Source organism: Macrobrachium nipponense, chromosome 31 (assembly GCF_015104395.2).
Source record: "Macrobrachium nipponense isolate FS-2020 chromosome 31, ASM1510439v2, whole genome shotgun sequence".
Lineage (NCBI taxonomy): Eukaryota > Metazoa > Arthropoda > Malacostraca > Decapoda > Palaemonidae > Macrobrachium > Macrobrachium nipponense.
Window position 1 is genome coordinate 2,563,008 of NC_061093.1, and position 9,069 is coordinate 2,572,076.

General features: G+C 36.3%; 1 long non-coding RNA gene across 1 annotated transcript; it reads right to left on the reverse strand.

Moving 5' to 3' along the window:
* Positions 1-283: 283 nt before the first annotated feature.
* LOC135206420 (uncharacterized) lies at positions 284-7,122 on the reverse strand. Its single transcript, XR_010312737.1, has 3 exons — positions 6,991-7,122; positions 1,126-1,219; positions 284-750 (listed from the first exon to the last, which is right to left on the reverse strand). It is a non-coding gene; the product is annotated as an uncharacterized LOC135206420 (long non-coding RNA).
* Between the last annotated feature and the right edge of the window lie 1,947 nt (positions 7,123-9,069).

Consider the following 9,069-nt stretch of genomic DNA (forward strand, 5'->3'; position numbering starts at 1 on the left):
TTGTTTTTCGTGTTTCGTTGTCGTCATCTGGGTTTTCCCCCACCCAAAAACCCCGGTTTTCCCAATGGCTCCCCCATTACCGTTTTCATTTACATCGTATGTACTCCCCCACCCACCCCAAAAACCCCGGTTCCCAAAAGGGTCCCCCCATTATCGTTTTTTATAGGTTTCGGGGTATTTAAACCGGCGCCAAAACAAAGCGTCCGCCATCTTGTTTGTATTGCTCGCCGATTCCATAGCAGACGAAACCCGTGGTCAACTGAACTGTAAGCGCTCCTTTTTTTTTTTTGTGTAATGTTAGACCCAAGATGAAAAGGACTTTGCTTTCATCCCCATTACTTGATATTAATAATTTCCCCTTCTCTAACCTTTGGCGACTCATGGCCCCAGTGGATCACCTTAGCATTAAAGTGGAAGCCTAAAAAGTCTTAAAATGGAGATTGTTTTATACATATAAAAAAGATGCCGCCTAAACGAGCGACAACCTGGACATAGGAAAGGCCTAATATTCATCACCACGTTAGCAGTGCTGTTGTTCATTGTATGCTCCCAGGTACTTATTCAGGCCCTGTTCCCAACCTCTCGAGCAATCCAAGTACACCCAATTTTGAAAGTTCTTCCGACAACAGTTGCCATCTGCCACGCAATTATTATAATTGTTTCCTACACTGACAAGGGAGTATGCAGCCTTGGGAGCCTCTGTGGAAGGAGGCGCCACCATAACTAACGTTAGAGTTGCGATTGCACCTCCTGTGGATAAAAGAGAGAAGAATTGATATTCTTGCATCGTGTTTCTGTGGTGTTCGTGCATGGTAGATGAGACTATTTCCCAGCAAGGTATAGAGAGTTAACTGTTTGTTGTGAGAAGGCGAATTTTGAATGTCGAAAGTTACCTTACTTCTCAAGTAACATTTTAAGCAATCATTTCCTTATTGTAGTATACCATATAATGTGCATGAAGGCGATCACTGTAGCTGGAATGACGTTACTTAAATGGTGCTAAATTGGATATCACGTCATAATGGTGTGAGCACAGAACTGACATTCGCTCGTAAGATATCTTGTGTATGAAGTAATGACTAGACACATGAAGAATGTCTTAGAAAGACTTTTTTTTTTTCATACCAGCAACTTCTTCTCCCAGCAGGACCAAAGACAGGAGAGCCACGATGCTTACTTGAAAGAACCTCATTATGTTCGATGAGCACCTCGGAAGGACCTGAGAGAGAGAAATGGGACGAAAAAATTGCTATAATCTTCTTCTTGTGATGTTGATCGTAATTTTAGATACAACGAGACAGTCTAACCAGACTAGACCATAGATTCACATCTCTCGTCCCATACTTGACTCGTCACATACCCTGAGAGACTGGTGTCCTCTGAAGGATTCGTTCTTCAGTGAGATGAGAGAATTGAAGCAGTGTAACATTAGAGAAGATGGACAGAATAGAGTAGACTTGAGGCCAAAGGCCAGGCGCTGGGACCTATGAGGTCATTCAGCGCTGAAACGGAAATTGACAGTAAAAGGTTTGAAAGGTGTAACAGAAGGAAAACCTCAAGGCAGTTGCACTATGAAACAGTTCTAAGTCGAAGGTGGAAAGTCAGATGGAAGAAAGAGGTACTGTAAAAAGAAATGAGAGGTTGCAGCTAGGGGCCGAAGGACGCTGCAAAGACCCCATAACTCATGTCTACTGTATACCACGTGAGGGACACTGAAGGCACTCCTCTCCTTCTAGGGAGGAGATGGACAGCAAGGTGGTGAGTTATTATTTCTAGAGATTTCAAGTCGTTATTATTTTAGTTCGTAGGTTATTTTTCCAACTCTTCTTCTTCTTCTTCTTCTTGTCTTAATGGGTTTCCACCTTTGTGTGTGTGTGTGTTTGTGTGTGTGTGTTCAATGGTGTATTTCCACACTTTATTATCTAGTTCTTCGTCTTTGTAAAGCGTCCCCCCGATCTATCTCTCTTTCTCTCAAGAGACTTATAAAGAAAATCTACATCAATCAACACATTCCAACAAAGAAAATGAATAGGTGAATGTAATCAATATACTGACTGATTGCAATAGGAAAACGAATGCCTAAAGCATGGAAATCCACAAAACCTGATCAGAAATGCTATGCATGTCACGTACTTACTCATCCTACATGTGCAGGAATGAAAATAAGGACACAAGAGTATTTTGCTCAACGTGTCTAGCATGAATAGATAATGTCATTAAATCAAGATTTAATGTGCAAATACTAGAGGATGAAGAAGATGAGGAAGAGGAAGAGGAGGAAAACGGAAAAGAAGAAAATAAGATTGAAGAGATAGACAAAAATTATGAAAACAAAGATCAGGACAAGAATATGGATGCAGAGAAATAGATACTACATATGAGGCAATACGGCAGCATACATACGATGAAATAAATTATGACATGATAGCTCAAAATAAAATCCCAAAGAGGTTGTACCCAGATCTTCATACCGATGGGAAAGAGCAAGAAAAAGAAAAGAAAAAGAGGGGGGAATTGCTGATGTTCGGTGACAGATGTTACTACAGCCATCGCAAGATGAAGAAAAGGACAACATACCAGAACAGAAAGAGACATAGGAAAAATCCTTATCATCACCCATATTAGATAATTGGAATAACACACAAACCATCATAGTGATGAATTTGCAGGGCTTAGTTTCGAATAACTCAAAAAGAAAAATAAAGTTCTTAGAAGAACTAACCAAAACTGAAAAAATAGATATATTGAATATAAGTGAAGCATGGTATTCCCAAGAGACTGGTAATGATGATAAGATAAAGGGGTTCCAAACTTATAGATCAGATAAAAAAAAATAGGAATCAAGGGGGAACCGTGATATATGGGAGAGATATAAATCAAGGAAAAATCTGTGTGAAATATAGTAACACAGAATGTGAATTAATAGCGGTAGAATGTGAATCTGAAAAATTAGTGAACATCATAATATACAGAACAACTAATAATAATAGACAAATTGGATGATATATGTAGAAATCACAAAGACTGGACTATATTCCTATCCAGAGACTTTAACTTTCCTTTCTTTGATTGGAAAGAACGAATAGGAGATTGTGGTTGTATTTATACATATAAAAAGAGAGAGTAATAGTAGTGCAGAAGATAAGAGGCAATTTGAAAAGCTATTAGATATGCTACTAGAACATAACATTCAGCAATCAAATCACCTGCCAACAAGAAGGATAATATTCTAGACCTAGTATTTGTGAACAAAGTGAATTATGTTAAAAAAATAATAGTGTATAAAACGAGTATTTCAGACCATAATGTCATAGAATGAACAGTCCATTCCAAAGCAAGTGACAGCAGAGATAAGCAAGAGATTGTAAAGTGGGAAGGATATGGAAAATACAATTTCTATAGTAAGACTATAAAATGGTCAGAAATAAATGAAGAATTAAACAAAGATTGGGAAAACATATTCGTAAGTGAAGATACACGGTAAATACGGGAATATTATATAAAATATTAAAGAAAAATAGTAGATAAATATACCAAAGAGAAAAGTAAACATCAGTCATGCATAACAAGAGACAGAAGGATCTTGTTCAAGAAAATCAGAAATGGTATTGCAAAAGAAAAGAATGCCTGGAAAGTGGTGGAACTAAAAAGTAAGATAGAAAATGCAGAACAGATGATTATACAATCAAAAGAAAATGAAAAACGGGATTTAGAAGAACAGACCCTAGAAAATCTCAAGCAAAATCCCAAACTAGTTTACTCATGTGTGAAAAAGATGGATAAAAGAGTAGAAATAAGGCCCCTCTAAGATAACAATGAAGGGTGATTAACAAATGAAAAAAATGGAAATATGCAACATATTAGCAGAAAGATATAAGAGGAAGAATTTACACCTAGGATTAATAATGAAGATAATGATACAGAAATAAGAGATGGGAATACTAATATTTGTGGACATAGAGATATTAATTGAACCGATATTGTGCAGGCTATTAATGAAATTAAAATAGATCAGCAGCCGGACAGACGGCATCCCTGCCATTTTGTTAAAGAAAGTAATTCATTCTAGCAGCTCGCAATATTATTAGACAAAGTGTAGATACAGGCAAGATCTGTGATGAACATAAATTAGCATATATTACCCCTATTTTCAAAAGTGGATCAAGACTAGAGGCTAATAATTATACTATATTATATTATATTATATTTAATTATGTAAGTGTATGAAATGGAAATGAAGCAAAAATGTAATGAAACATTAATGAAAAATAATTTGTTTATATAGGACAACATGGTTGTGTACCCGGAAAAAGTACACAAACCCAACTGTTAGTCCACCATGAGAACATATTTAGAAATATGATAAACGAAAATGATACAGATGTGGTTTACCTATACTTTTGCAAAAGCTTTTGACAAGGTTGGCCTTAATATATTAGTAAAGAAAATTAGAAAACATAATATTGTGAACAAGGTAGGAAGATGGATAAAAGAATTTTTGCAAAACAGAAAACAAATAGCGATTGCAAACGATGAAAATCAGATGAAGCAAAAGGTAATATCCGGTGTGCCACAAGGTATGGTGTTAGCTGCATTGCTGTTTGTTTATTATGATTGAAGACATAAACAGTAACGTTAAGGACTCGGTAGTGAAAAGTTCACAAGATGACACAAGAATAAGTAAAGAAATCACTTGTGACGAAGATAGGAACTCGCTACAGAGACCTAATCAGGCGTTGGTGTGATGTTGAATAGGAATCTGTTATGCAATGATCAAATACTATTGGCAAAATGTAAAGTAAAAATGGAAATGTTGTTCCAGCATATCCAAACAAGAAAAGCTGAACACATGATTATGCTTTATAAAACGTATGTATGTAGTCCACTTCTATATTGCAATATATGGTACCCACGCTACCAACAGGATATTACACAAATAGAGTGTACATAGGTCTTTTGTAGCTAGAATAGAAGAAGTTAAGGACCTTGACTATTGGGAAAGACTACAAACAAATCTTAAAATTATAGGTTTTAGAAAGAAGAGAACGCTATATGAATTACCGAAGACTCATGGAGCTAAAAATATCAGAAAAAGCAAGCAGAGGTAGATTAATAGTGCCCAAAACTATACCAGGAAAACTAGGAAAGCACATAGGACATTAATCACCAATACGCCACCAGCATCGATAATGCAGCGTCTATTCAACTGCGTTACCAGCTCATCTGAGGAAAGGAGCATATCAGGAGTAAACGTAGATGTTTTTTAAGAATAGGCTCGACAAATATCTAAGCTGCATCCCACACCATCCAAGATTGAAAGATGCAAAATATGCCGGAAGATGCATTAGCAATTTGCTGGTAGACATTAAAGGTGCCTCGCACTGAGAGACCTGGGGAACCCGACCGAGCTGTAAGGTCTGCAAGGTAAGGTCTCTCTCCCCAGGTGGTAATGACGGAGATATCGAGATCATAGACCGTATATTTGCAAATGAGCGAGTCACTCATCCAGGCTCAGGTCACAGCTAAACTGATTCCCGAGGTCCCAAGTCATGGTTGGTTTATACACCCTAGCCTAAATGTGGTCACTTTTGAAGTGTGAACGTTGTGTATTTTGCATACAGTTGAAAGGTAAATCTGCTCAAAAAGTAAAAGAGTGTTTTTGATGAATAGAGCGACCTGGATTACCTGGCAGTGGCAATGGATCTAGTCAGTAAGCTCTATATTTTGCTTTAGTATATATATATATATATATATATATATATATATATATATATATATATATATATATATAATATATATATATATATATATCTATATATATATAAAATATATATAAAGAGAGAGAGAGAGAGAGAGAGAGAGAGAGAGAGAGAGAGAGAGAGAGGGAGAGAGAGAGTTGTGTTGACATCGTTATCCTCAAAACCAAGTGGTGTAAAAGTGTTATCGTTTTAGTAAACGACGTAGGGATAATCCTGAATGCATTATGCGTTGGGACAAAGTGTATCAGAGGATTGATGTTCTAGGAAATTGCGAACGAACTTTCACATTTGCTCCACTCGGCATTGCGAACTTTTTTTCCTAGTTCCTGGTGGCCCTAGATCAGTTCTTAAAGATGTGGAGGATACGTGTCTGGCATGTTGAAAATAAGCATTAAACGTATGAGGCTAAAACCGAAAGAAGGATATTTCTAGTGATATACATATATATATATATTATATATATATATATATATATATATATATATATATATATATATATCTAAAATTATATATATATATATCGTTTATATATATATTATTATGATATATATATATATATATTATATATATATATATATATATACGATATATATATATATATATATATATATATATATATATATCACTACGAAAGAATATTGCTAGTGATATATATATATATATATATATATATATATATATAGTATATATATTATATATAGTATAATATATATATATCTATATATATATAAATATAATATATATATATATCACTAAAACCGAAAGAAGGAAATTGCTAGTGATATATATTATATATATATATATATATATATATATATATATATATATATATATCTCACTAAAACCGAAAGAAGGAAATTGCTAGTGATATATATATATATATATATATATATATATATATATATATATATATATATATATATATATATATATATATATATATATATATCACTAGCAATTTCCTTTCGGTTTTAGCCTTATACGTTTAATGATTTTTCACATTTCAGACACGCATCCTCCACATCTTTAAGAACTGATCTAGGCCACCAGGAACTAGGAAAAAAAAGGTCGCCTTGCCGAGGATAACGATGTCAACAAAACAACTACGTAAAACCAAATATAATAATCTGGTCATAACGGCTTCCGCACATCTTAAAAGTCTGTCACCAATTAGTGTTTTCCTTGACGAGTGGCTTCACTAATCTTATAAAGGCCCTGTTGTCGTCCTTACCTTAGTGGAGAAGATGAATAATGTCCAGATGTTTGTCTTCAACTCTGGGACTCTTCTGATGTTCCTGACTCCACCGGGGACAGCAGGCGAATGGAGCAGGTCTCCGTAAGCGCCTCACAAGGTTCAGAGGTAGCGAGAAGCAGCTTTCGCGATTGGTGGATTTAAAAAGGAGGGTGTGGCATTGAATTTCGTTTCGAATCGTCCTCTCTCTCTCTCAATCTCTCTCTCTCTCTATCCGGGTCTCTCTCTCTCTCTCTCTCTCTCTCTCTCTCTCCTCCTCTCACAGGCTTCTGACTGGAGTAACAGTTGTTGTGAGCTTCTAATCGTCTTTTTAAGTCCGAACGTGTTTGCTTCAAGTTTGCCCTTTGTATTTGGAAAAGAAGAGCGCAGGTCAGGAACCACCACATTTTATTTGCAACGAGTTTTGCTGTTTCTTCGCACAAAATTTAAAAGCCTACAGGAGACATTCCAGTATTTAGTATAGTTAAGATCATGTAATCATTATTGGCTGACAAAGCTGAGTAAAGGTGACAACAATAATGTTAAATTTAAAATCTTTGAAAAGCTTTAAACAAATAACATATAAACTATAGTCTTAGTGGGTAAAACGGAATCGGGCATTTTACATTATAAATGAATTAAAGTATTGAATAATTTATATTGAAAGCAAGAGATGAGATGAATTGACAATGTTAAGATCTGGTTTTCTTAAAAATACTTCGATCGACTCAGATTCTCAATAATGAATCTTCATTAAAGTATTACCAAGAACGCTAAGATTTTCTAGTCTACCTGTATTCTATTCTTCTATATGCTGTGAAACCTGTGATGTGGTTGGTTGGCCAGCAAGCAAGCAAGCAACCAGTAGGTACGAGAAGAAATGCCATAATGTTCGGAAGATCCTGTCCGCGACTGACCTCTTTTGACTGGCCAATCCAGGGGTCACCGCAGGTGTCACACTTGTGAACATAGCTTTCCCCACATGACCCCAAGTTTTTGGTTCATATTTCCCCACAAACGTACTGTTCAAGAGATGTTAAACCAATAGCTCTTTACCCAGGGGGCGTCGGAAATCTCCAGGGGAGGCGCGAGCCCTAGGGAAAAATCTCTAATTATATTCGTTATTCACTCAACAAGAGTGAGGAACTAATATTCAGACGTTTAGGATAAAATGTAAAAGTATTGCCATATAACGTGACTTTCCTAGAGTCTACTACTCTATACTCTTGTATTTTTTTCCATCTGTCCATCCGCCTGTGGTGTTTGCGCATGGTAACACTGCATCCCGGGCTTTAAATAATATCCTATTTCGAATATTAACGGTGTAATTCACATACAGTAAATTATCAAAACACTTTTCAGTTGCAATATGCCCCCACCCAAGATATCCTTTTATTTACCTAAAGCTTACACATAGCATAACTATTTAAAGCCCGGGACGCAGTGTTACCATGCGAAAACACCACAGACGATGGACAGATTGGGAAAAACAGAATATAGTTAGCCTCGTTGGGCTGACCATGTTTTGTAATTATTGACCTCCTTTCTTATCCCTGGAAACCCCTTCTCTTTCTCATGTTTTTTTTCCTTTTGAAATCTGGGAGGGAATTTTATTCATAGATGCCAGGGTCGTGAAAGAGAGGACCAACTCTTACTAATTAGGGTCTGGATACACGAGCGCTAAAAACGTCGCGTTGCTGACGCTGTCTAACGTTGGGTTTTTGGCCAGGCTACACGAGCGCTGTTTTGAGGCGTTACTGAGCATCAAACAAACATGTTGAGTTCACTATGGAAACTGTCCAAGCAGGATGTGTGACAGGCTTGTGCCTCGAAATCATTAAACATGCAAAGGAAAACGTGACATTATTGGTTCACCCTGTATCATCGGCAGACTCTACTGGCCACTTCCCGTTATGTTTGGAAACCACCGAAAGCAATGCGACAAGTTTTATCTCTGTTACATCTGTTACCATTCATTTTAACATTATATAATACCGGCCTGCTTTCAACTTCACAAATAAATTTGCTGTCTCTCATGGTACTGGAGTTAAATGGCATCTGTAGAAGGGCATGGGGGCG